The sequence below is a fragment of the Daphnia pulicaria genome, chromosome 6 (genome assembly GCF_021234035.1).
Source record: "Daphnia pulicaria isolate SC F1-1A chromosome 6, SC_F0-13Bv2, whole genome shotgun sequence".
Taxonomy (NCBI): Eukaryota; Metazoa; Arthropoda; class Branchiopoda; order Diplostraca; family Daphniidae; genus Daphnia; species Daphnia pulicaria.
The window spans coordinates 9,716,710-9,728,785 of NC_060918.1; the positions used below are offsets into that span (position 1 = coordinate 9,716,710).

General features: G+C 44.9%; 1 long non-coding RNA gene across 2 annotated transcripts in view; it reads left to right on the forward strand.

The window, feature by feature from the left end:
- Positions 1–8,032: 8,032 nt before the first annotated feature.
- The window catches only part of LOC124343409, a 50,800-nt gene continuing 46,756 nt past the window's right edge, over positions 8,033–12,076 (forward strand). For both annotated transcript variants that reach the window (XR_006919243.1, XR_006919244.1), the window contains exons 1-2: positions 8,033–8,651; positions 10,763–10,867. This is a non-coding gene — a long non-coding RNA (uncharacterized LOC124343409). The remainder of the gene's footprint in view (positions 8,652–10,762; positions 10,868–12,076) is intronic.

Here is a 12,076-nt window from a genome sequence, read left to right on the forward strand (position 1 = left end):
GTCATTCGTTTGATTGGCTTTGAGAAGTACTCCCAATCGACGTGGGTGGGTTCGGTCAACTGGTTCACTATTTAGAGATCTGATGCCGGCTGACTGATCTATATTCGAATGGACGTCTCTTGTAGCTTCTAGCAGATTTAATATCAAATGGGAGAAACAAATATTGAAAAGACTTGACAGTATAGAATGGAGAAAGATGGGGCCTCAGGCTTTACCTTGTCTCCCTCTTCTTGTCTAGCGCATCAATATAAATAACACACAGTTTGTGTGTGTGGGTGTATAGCCCAGCAACATCTAGCCAGCCCCCGCCTCCCTTTTGAATTCTTTTTGGAGCTGAACTGGACAGAGGTGCGAAAGTTGAAACTAAAAAGGGACGACACAATCCAAAATTCACAGTCTTAAGTTGCCGACTCGCTTTCAAGTCCTTGTACCCGGTGACACTGGGAAACAACAAAAATCAAAAGTTGAATTGCCTGGCTGAAATCAATAAATAAACCCGCCGTATGTGGTTGCTACGCGTTCAAAGCGATCACGAAGCGCTAGGCAGTTAATCTATTTGCATGTGTCCAACGGAGCAATGGGACAAAAGCTAAAAGAAAATATTTTGGCATCCGGGTTTTGGTTCTTGATTTATTGCGCGACTCGGGCCATCAGGGGATCGAGCGTCCAGCAGCCACAGTTTCATCAGAGACGCCGTTGAGATAATTATGGCCGGCCCCGAAAAACAAGCTGTGCTGCTGTGCCCCCACCCTTACATGTCTTTTGATTTTATTTATTTGTTTCTATTCTGGTCGATTCTTTTCCCTCAGTGTCCGTCTCCAGCTACACAATCGACCCAAAAAGAGAAAATAGGAAAATAGGAGACAGACAGACGGACGGACGGACGGACGGGCAGAATAGTACATGTAGTATTGGATCAATCAAATTGGACAAGGGAAGCCGCGTGATTGGATGCTGCACCTCCGGTGCGCTCCTCATTACACCCGGCAGACACCCGGGGTCGCAACACAATACAACCACACACAACCACACACGCACAGTGTGATTGAGTTGGTTACCAGAAGCATTCAGCAGCACCACTCTCTCAACTGAAATATCTAACTCGCTAAGAATTAACTCTAATCTAGACCGACTAAATAGACTAGTATAAAGAGTCACTCGGATATGATATTTTTTATTTTCTAGATCATATAAGACGCCAACGGGTGAATTGACCCGATGAGTTGCAATAACCCGAGCAGCAGCAGCAGCCCGTCGATCCGTAATGAATAATTGGATATTACAGGAATCTCATCTCTCCCTCTCTCTCTCTCCAGAGTTCTTCTCTCATTTGATTGAGACTGGCTGCTGGGAAGAGGGTAGGGATGTGTGTGTACTATGTATACACTCAGCAGCAGCAGAGAGCGAGAGACGAATTCAATCAATAATCTGAATAATATCAAGCTGGCTGATATGCATCGATGTCGTGTGTGTACGTCGAGCTCTTTTTGGCCATGCTCCGGAATGGATTCACTATCCAAGATGAGTTTCTCTGAGCTCTTCTTTTGTGCTTTCTCATCCACTTTCTTCATTCGTTTCCTTCTTCTTCTTCTTTCTTTTTTTCTCAAAATATTTAAAAAGGGCAAAATAATAATAGAAATAAAAAAAAGGGGTTTCTGTGTGTGGCGTACATCGTCGTTGTCGTCATCTTCTCGGTTGCCTCCTCTGCTTGATTGAATGATTTCTTCCCTTTTCTCTACTTGGCTGCTCTTATTAGCTCCTTGCTCTCTTATTTAGACAGGCAACTCTCCCCGAGATTTTTCCCCTTTTCTTTTCCTTGCGGGGCCTCCCATGGTGATGAAAAGTTCGTAGAGTCTAAACCCCCCACCTCTGCAGTTGCTTATTTTTGTTTCATGAGCTGGTTGATTTGTCTACCCATTTCGACTGTAGTCACTGTACCATTTGCGTCGTGTGCTCGTGTCAGGCATCGATTTCCACCTCTGCACGTGCTCGACACAGTGTCTTAAGAAGCAGCAGCAGCCACCAGCCATCCCCATACAGTATGTATGGAGTATAAACAGCATAGTAGTAACTTGGTCTAGTTGTGTGTGAAGTTGTGCAGTTATTCCCGACCGAGGGATAGACGGATGCGTGGGAGCCCAACGGTCAGTTGTTGGATATCAGCCCGGCAGCAGCAGCAGAGACGAGAGAGAGAGACAGAGGCTCTGAGCAGTCTTATAACAACTGTATAGGTCTAAATATAGAGTGAATGTACAAACTACACTGCACTATACATATATCTACGTCACCCCTAACTGTATCGGAGATTTTTCCCTTTTTTTGTTTTTAGCCTTTTTGTATTTTATTTCATTGTATTTCGCTTTCACGCCCGGCACGACTACTTATATTCCGTTGCGTTCTTGCATGAAAACTGGAACACGCTCTCAGCGCTATTGTCCTCCTCCTCCGTCTCTAGTCCCGCCGCTCGGCTGCGCGGATTTTCGTGAGAGGTGAACTTGAATAAGTGGAAGGCTTAGCGGAATGGTGTAAGAGAGAGAGAGAGAAGAAAGTGAAAGAACAGGCAATAGAGAAACGGGAATGAGGGAAGAAGAAAAAAGAAAGAAAGAAAGAAAGAGGAGGGTTCGGGAAAAGCTCCCGGAGATGGAAACCCATCGATCAGGATCGATCAGCCAAGGCCAATGGCTGGGCTGCTGCAGCTTCATGCAGCAGCAGCCCAGCAGGAAACAGCTTCATGTGCTCTTCCCTTCTTGTTTCGATCTTCTTCTTTTCCTTTTTTTACTTGCTGAGCTGCTGCCGCCGCCTTTTCTTATTGAAAATTGTTTCCCCTCTTGATTTTCTACCAATATCTTGTGGCCCTCCCCATCCATCAGTCACGACTCTAGCGGGGAAGCGACTCGAGATGCCACGTCTTGATTAAGGCCGTGCAAGAAAGAAACCAGGCAGCCCAGGGAAAAACAAACACAACCCAAAATAATAATAAGAACAAGACCACGCAAAGGGTCAGGACTATTTCTTTTTATTATTATTTCGTTTGACTTGAAAACGCGTCAGAATGGACGGCGTCAGTGCGCAACTGACGAGATTTTTCCCGTATTATAATAATTATATGAAATAATAACCAATCTATACCGTCTGCCTTTTTTTCGGTTATTATCGGCTGATTTCTCGCGGCGTGTAACAACATTGAACCGAGTTTTTGTTTTGTTTCCCCCCCGCCACTAGCGGCGGATTGGTTTGATTTCCGTGCGACAGTTTCCGCGAAACTCCATTTTCCTCTTTCGGTTACGGCAATTGAAACAACGGAAGTTTTCCATCATTTAATTACGCGCCGAACAGAGGAGAGAGAGAGGCCAATTTTGCTTCCGTTCAAAGTGATTCGATCGAAATAAACGATACGAACGAAAAAAAGAAAAAATTGATTGGTTCGATTCGAACCCGCGTTCCATATTTGACATGTTTTTACTCGGCATCGATTTCTCCGAGCGCAATGATGGCCCAAATCAAATCTAGTGCGTCTCCCACTAAGATTTATAAGATATACACTTGGACGTAGAAGTTAAGTCTGCTGTGTCTATAGTGTACGGTACAATACGTATAGGAGAGTTTTATCGGCACGCCATGGTTCTCGATTGATTGCCGCGTCCTTCTCCTTGACCCTGACGTTTTCTGGCAACAACTCAAGAAATTTCTACCCAACCAGCCAGCCAACAGCAGCAGCAGCAGCAGCAGTACACTTTTCTTTTCATTAACATTTACACAGCAGTCTTGTTATTAGGTAGTAGTACTAGTAGCTCTCTGACGGATGTAATCCGCCCGTAACGAACCCGTCTAATGTAAAATTGATGAATTTCTCATTCAGCGCCCGCTCCGGATTGTTATTGGGACATGACTAGTCCCACGAAATTGGGTTTACGTAAGGGCAAGTTAATGATTTTTTTCCTGGTGACCGCGCTATTGCGTCACACTCCTCTCGAGTTTGGCGACGCCAACCGAGCCGTGGGATTGTTCACCAATAAGTGAAGCGATGACCTTTTCTTTATTGATTAGCGTCTAAGAAAAACCCAGCGAGGGGGAATTATTCACGAGTTCCGAGACGACGTTTGTTTTGGGAGGATTTTCTCGCATTACCGCATATCGTGGGTGTCAAACACTCTGGGTCCCGGCAACACAAATACATCAAATAGACAAATACAAACGGGAATGACGCAACGTGTACCAGCACAACAGACATTACATATAGATACGTCCGTACGTAGTTGTAGGTATACAAGTTGGCCCGAGTTGAAGGCTCGTTACGTCCTGCGTTGGCGTATTGAATGATTGACGTCAGGACGTCGCGTCCACCGAGGAGATAAAACCGCCAAAAGTTTCATTTCTCGGTTGCTTTGACAATCAACTCGGTTGCCGACAATCGATAATAACCCACCGTTGTCTAATCTTTCGTCTTCGATTCTATTGCCTTATTAAAAAGCTAATTATCTATACATGAAAAACTATTCGTTCACCACGGCCAATGTTTCCCTTTTACGTAATACTTTTTACAAGTTTTATCTTTTTTTGGGTTTGTTTTCTTTCTCGACAAGAGCTCATTTCCTTTTTTTTTATTCCGGCGCTCAATCAACAAGTTTAGATCTGACGCTGGATCCTGATGGATGTCAATTGTGGACAGTTTCGTTTAGCCCATCCGTCTCGTCCCGTCGCGGCCCTCCCTCCGATATGTGGCCCAATCCCCTTAACTTATGGACGCACGTCGTCCTGCTGCAGCCGAAAGTAACAAGAAGACAACGGGCTCATTTCGGGATCCGCTTCTGACTGTCATGCTGGCGTGTGTCATGTGTCACCAATACATTTCGTGTTCGTGTACGAGCCATCTTCTTCTTTCTTGCTTGATTACAATAATCAGGAAGGCGTTCGATACATGTAGCGTAGAGTCTTTTTCATGGATCCGTCTGGACGATGTGGACGTGTTGATCCGACGATATACAGACGAGGTCGATCGATGACGTTCTGAGCGTAGGCGTATTACATAGAAGACCATTTTGAGTGACACTAGGTATTAGTCTCTGGGTTTCACATGTCTCTCTTTTACACGGATGTTGTAGGGGGGGGGGCGCCCTAATCCGGAATTCCTTTTCATCCTTGAACACGTCTTAAAGGAGAAGACGAGTCTGCCCACCTTTGGTATTTGTGTAACAAACACGGCGGCGGTGCCTGTACTATATCCTTTTTTTCAAGCCGGATGTTCATCACGTTATTTCGGATCGAATTATTTATACTGGGACTCGGATTATTCGACTCGATTTCGACTTCCAGTCACGTCGATACTCCCCACCACCCTCCGCAGTCTGCGCGAGTTTCTTAAGCGCTAGATGCGCAGATTTGAATTTTCGCGCTTAAAATAAAATGGATGGAAAATAGCGGAAGAGGCGATATACACAAAGTTCAGTGAAATAATGTACGTCTAGTACGTCTAGCTAGGAGGCTAGACTGTTTCTATCTGACCCAAGGCGCACACATATATGCAGCTGCTGGCAACACTCTATTTAGTCTTAGATCCGGTGCAGCAGCAGCAGCTCGAGAAAGCGGAAGTCATTGCCTTTTCTCTCCTTGCTGCCTTATTTTTTGATCTCTTTTTATTATTTATTTTTCACGCCAGAGCGGATGTTACAGCCTCTAGACTCTCCTCTTTTGCTCAGTGTTGAGGAGGAGGGTGCCATGAAAAAGAAGCGGATAGCCGATAGCTCGATGGATGAACTGCTGTGCGGAGGCGAAGCGAAACGAGGCGGCTCCGTCTCAAACTCGTACAAGCAGCGGAAATGACATCCGTTTTGGGGCCAGACCTTTTTTTCTTTTCATTTCTCTCTTTCCATCATTCGAAAAATATCGAGCCGACTCTCTATAGGAGCACGTTGTGCAACTCTCTGGTGCACCAACTAACATACACTACAGCTATTCGGCTATTCCGTTGTAGAGTACATTATATATCCAATTGGAACGCGTTGGCGGAGTTGAACATTCATTGGGCGAGGGTAAATCGGGTTAAATGTTCCGTGCAGTTATAATATCCCATGGTGGTGCCATCAAAGCATCTTCTGCTGATGATTTTGATTTTATTCTATTTTTGAAATAAAAGGGAAATACTACAGAATGAATTGCCGTTTTCTTTCAATGCGCTCATCTCCTCTTTTGTGTCGGTCGAGGCTTTTGTGGCGCACAGATGTCGGGTAAGAGAAAGTTGCGATTGCACCCCGTTCCTTTATAGATTTTGATAATAAATGTGAGTGTGTCGCTTTTTGACGATGCGCGGAAGCGGACGGGATCGGACGGGCACGGCGCATTTGGCTGCCATTATTCGGATATCAACGGGTGAAAAAAGAAAAGGAAAAAGATTCGTCTCCTTTTTAAGGACTCAACATAATAAAAGGACTCTGAATAAAAAGAGAAAAAAGGATGGAAGAAAAATAACATTTGCTCCTAGAAAATAAGAGCCTTTCTCTCTCTGTGTCTGTGTCTCTTCTCCAATCTGACAAATGATCCCTCTTCGTTCTAGACTCTCTCTCTCCTTCTTCTTCTTCTCCTTTTTCCAGCACGTCTCTTTATCTGTGCGTCTGTCGCTATAGTTCCGGTGCCGGAACATCAGCAGCCCACGCACCCGGTCCTCAGAACCAAGCCCCCCTACCACCACTACCAATATATACTCGTGTGTGCTATATAGCGTGTGTTGTGTACTCGAGAAAAGATTTGCATAAAACGCGTCGCATCGTGCAACTGTCGTGCCATTTGTATACTTATCTGGGGGAGGCGGGGGGCGGGAGGAAGGCCTTTTGCCCGTCAAGATATATCTAGTCAGCCGCCCGGCCCGCTATATATATTGGCTATAGACTTTCCTTTCCTCCATGTTGTAGGTATAGATGTGCGTATAGTGCAGGCTGCATTATATAGGCGTTTACACTCGGGGTCTCTGGCAGAGCTCCGGTCTGGATGGAATAGTCGTCGGTAGTTTTTTCCCAGCGAGGGAAAGGAGACGAGCGGATGGGAATTGTCGGGGCCCATTGTCAGCGTGACGGCAGAGACGACCCAACTTTTCGGGCGGGGAATTGGGCCGCCCGGCCTTAGAGAGAAGCTCGTGTAGAACAGTTGCGGTCAATAAAACAAATACAAGAACGAAGAGTGTCGGGGCTCCTCCGTTTCTTATGTGTAGCATCCACTCCCGCAGCCCGAAAGAAATTCTTTTAATTTTAATTTTAATAGAAACAAGTTTCTATATTATTGGGTGGCTTTTGAAAACTGCTGGAAAGTCGGGATGACAAAAGGAATCCGTCCGAGTGGGACCAATAAATAATCCGCCGCTTCATCCGCATATTCCCTGGAAATGGCAGCTCATTCGTTCATTCATTATGCACAGCCAGGTTGAATTAAGAATTGAATCAAAAGCTTGGTTCCAATTAACTATGCATGTAGACTGATATTTTAACCATTCGCTAGGAGTAATAAAACGCTGAACCTTCCAGCGGAGGAGAACCGAGAGAGAAGAGAGAGAAAGGAAAAAGAAAAGAAAAAGTTGTCAAAAGCTGACTGTCGTGGTATTATTAATGAAATAAGTTTCAACCCGTATATGGCAAGTACGTTTTGTGGCATTGCATCCGTGCTGGTGGTAGCGCACGTTCGCACACCTACACACACACACACGAGAGCGCGTGCGGACACACTTGCCACCATATCAGCATATCAAAACTCGGGATGGGGGCAGCAGTGGTGGTGCAAAATAAACAGAAACCAACCTGGAAATGTATAAATCGATCGATTAAGTTCAAAGTGAAAAAAAAAAGTATTTAATTTTTATTATTTGTATTAATGGATAACTTTTTTATTAATCAAATTTAATTTAATCTGAATTTAAACGTTAAGTAATCGATTAATCGATTATTAAAAAGAATGCACAGCGGGGGTGTATTTAATCACACCTTGACAACCTTGTTTCAAAACGGGGGGAAAGGGTAAGCAAAATGTTAAAATGGCGGGCGAGGGTTGACCGCGTTAAGATCAGTTGGTGGCGTGGTAGGCACAGATGAAAGGTTGTTTCTATTTCGAGTGGCGTTTCAAAATGGACGAAAAAAAAAATATCTGCAAGGAATGAGATTGCAAAAAGGAATTGCCTCAAGTGTTCTAATAGGTTTTTGGCACGCTGGGGAAGAGGAGAATGGAGGACGTGGTTGTGTGGCATATCTCCCTCGCGTGATCGCAACGTTTCTCTCAGTCTCTCTGTAGCCCGGCTGATTTGCGAGGCCAGCAGTGAAGAACACAACACAACAGTCGCAAGAGAAATATCGTTTGCAGTGCACTTTTCTTTTGCCATTGCCAACAAGAAGGCGACAACGATTCTTGTTGCAGATCGAGTGAGACCTGCGCCGAGAGAAGCGCGAAATACCGGATAAAGAGCAAGTTGTCCGGCCGTCAAGACCTCACAAAGGACCAACATCCAACACCCGAAAGACGTTCGTCGTACATCGAGCGTGTCACGATATAAAAAATTTAATAACACTCAAAATCACTCGTCGAGTCTATCCTCGACTGGTCTGGGTTAGACTCGGTTGGCAGCCATCACTTTCTCCCGTTCCGGCCACGTGACGAAGGAAATCCCATCGCCAGAGGTTAGTTTTTTTTAAATATTCATTTCCTCGAATTCCTTCGCCATTTCACGTTCTCTTGGAATCGTAATTTCCCGTCCTGTTTTTTGATGGTCGAAATGTCGCTGTAACGACATGTAAGAGTGCAACAGCGACGTATATACGTATATACATATAAGTTGATATGGTCATTTCGATCTATGCAGGCAGTAAAAAAACGGCCCAGCCTTTAACAGCTAGCACGTCCATCTGCACAGCCTTTGACTGCTTTATTTCGTTTGCCATTAGTGTGTGTGTGTGTGCTGTTGCTTACTGCAGCTGAGAGCTTTCAAGTGTTTCGTTTACCTCGGTGCCATCACCGTGGTGGTGCACTTGCACCTACTTTGGCTCGACACTCGGGTTCAATCAACTGAATTCTTTTCTGAGCACTTCTCTCCACCCCTGCTGCTAAAGTTTGCGGATATTATTATTATTCAGTCGAAAAAGTTTTACACAGTGTCCCCCCACTTTTTTTTTGCCGGTTGGCCGGGATTGGTGGATAAGGGCAGAGGCGTACAGTAGAAGATTACGAAAGAATAGTTGCGGATATACTAAAAGAGAGAAGCACTGTGGATGGAAGGGACAAAGGCGTGCGTGAAGTATTTCACGCTCTTTGCAGACACACAAAAGGTAGTCGGAAAAAAGAGACTTTCTTTCTTATATGCATCATGGTCTAATCCCTGTGTGCTGGCTCATCCCGTTTCTTTAGAGGACAACAATTCTGGAAAGTCATAACTGGTAGGGCGTTAGGGACAGCCGCGGGAGGAAATCACATGAAAAAAAAAAGAAACGAACTCGTCAGTTGTCTTTGTTATTAATAGAAATAGTACACGAGGAAGAAAAAAAAAACGCCCAGTTCATCAACTTTCTGACGGATTCAATTTTGAAGATTGGAAGCTTTGAATTTAATATATCATCCTTTTGACTTTGTTATTTTTTTTTTCTTCTTGGGAATAGGTTTATTTCATTTCTTGGGATCCCTATTGAAAAATGTCTTTTCATATACTTTTCAGTCTCGGTAGATTATTATCTGGGTTCGATTGGAGTACAAAACTTATGCATAGTGAACAGTTTGGGAAATCTTTATTTGGTTTTTGTTAATTTCTTTACCAATTCAAATGAAATATGAGAGTGAAACATCTTAAGCCCTTTCCTATACTCTAAAAGCTACATCGCATGTTGTTAACGTAAGCCCACCGTGTATAGATTATAAATAGGCCAATAATAAAGAGCTGCTTCATATTCGTTTTTTGAAAGAACACTTTTTTTCTGCTAGCGATTTGATCCCGTCTTTGAATAGATATTATATGCTGGTAATAATGAAATTGAACCGGCTGTTCCAAATTCCAATTGATCCGCTTTGCTGTCTTATCGCTAATCGAATCGCTCCTCTTTTTTTTATGTCCTTTTGTGTGGTTGGTTTGGTACGTACACGACTGGGTTTGATGGCCCCAAGAAGTCGGAAACTTCAAACAGTTTGGGTGTGGGTGGAGCCGGGGCAGCAGCGGTATATAGCACGGTCTAGTATATGGAGCAGCTATAACAGTTGCAGCTGGGTCCAATTGCGTCTCGTCTTTCAATGCCGTTTTATCCGAGACATCGGCACAATACATTATTGATGCAAGTGTATATATTGCTCTGACGTACATGACATTGGGCTCTGCGTAAAACGCATAGGTTTCAGTGCCAACTGCCAAGTCTCTTATCGAAAGAGTCATCGTCTTACCATTTGCGCACTTCTTCAGAGCCTTAGTTCGCTTTGAACGTCTTCCAAGCTCTAGCCCGTTCCCTCTCTCTTATATGTGTGTGTACGATCATAAGGACTGCTTGCAGGTTGGGGGATCTGCTCTATAAGATCCTGGAGCAAGGCCGAAAGGCATGGTGCGCTTTGATGTCGTCGAATGCCTAAGCATATTTGCCTTGTATACTTCCGTTTTTCTCTTTTCAGAGTATTGGGTTCGCCCCTTTTAGTTTGCCTTTAAGATGAGAAAAAAAAAAGTAATACGAGGCTGGTATCTGATTTCATGTCTACCCGTCACTCCACTGTTGTTACGTCCGTTTTATTGACTCTTTCCATTTTTTTTTCATCCCCACAGAAATGCGGTCGAGCCAGCTTTTTCGACGAATTCTGCTCCGCATCAAATTGGACGACGTCTGGCTCCTGATGTGCGACGCTTGATGGTCTCCTCACAAAGATGAAGGTAAGAAATCCATCCCGTCATGGACTGGCGTATCATCTGGTTATTCGTTAATTTCAAATAAGCGTGGAGAGAGAGGCGGACAGAGGAGTCTCATTATTGGTATAGATGTAGGCTTTCATTTCCAAGGAACTGTTTAAGAGCGGCTAGGTTATTAGAGGGGCGTTAATGTAGTGGGCCAGGCTGCCGAGATGAGAAGTGAAAGAGATGAGACTTTGGGGGCCCAGCCGGGGTTATAAAGGGAGCCTATCAGTGTCTCCGTGTGTAGTAAACTAGTAATCCTTCAATGCCGTATACCAATCGCGTTGGGGCTCATAATTGGACGAGTCTAAATGAACTGCATCCGGGTGGGGGTACTCGCCGGCTATATCAAGACTTGATGGGCACATTGAACGGGCGAAACTAGCTGAAGGATGAACCGGTCGCACATATAGCGGGGATCATTGCTGCTTTTCCTCATCCCGCTCCTGCTGTTTATGACATTAACTGATGGTCTCCATTTCTCTATACACCGCCACTCACTAGAGAGACTCACGGTTTGCGAGCAGTATGCATCTGACCGTGAGAGGCCAGAAGGGTGAAGAAAAAGAAAAAAACAAAAACGAAGGGAAAAAGAATCGAAACGGGTGACAGGCACGCGAAATGGCGTGGATCCGTTCGGCTCTTTCCGTCTAGTCGCTTCAGCGCTCGCCTCCACCCGGGGTCTCGTTGTTTTTGGAGAGTCGAGTCCGCGTTGCAGGCGACAGGTCGTCCGTCGTTAGTCTAAGTGAAATGTGTCCACCAATTGAATCCAATTGAAAACTGCCCAACGGCTCCAGCCCGTCCGTCGTGTGTAGACTGTACAGGGCGCAATTGCGCTGTGAACATTGGTTGCCCACGTCACCGACACCCTGACATTGAGAAATGTCTTGGATGTGAGTTATCGCACAAGTACGGTCTCCGCCTAGCATCAATTCGCTTTCAACTAACACGGTAGATACAGTTTGAACTTGTTGATGCCGTGTCAATGGCATGGCCCGTCTCTCGGTCGTCGATTACAAAGCGCACCGTCGACCCATGGGTTCGGCTGCGCATTTGAATTTTTACCAGCAAAGTCTTCGTTTGATGCTGATGCCCATCAGACTTGGGCGTGTCTGTCGGGGAATCGTCATTTTTTCCTTTTTGCCCACTCCCTGCCCGTCTGACTGTCTCTGCCTTATATGTACTTGCATA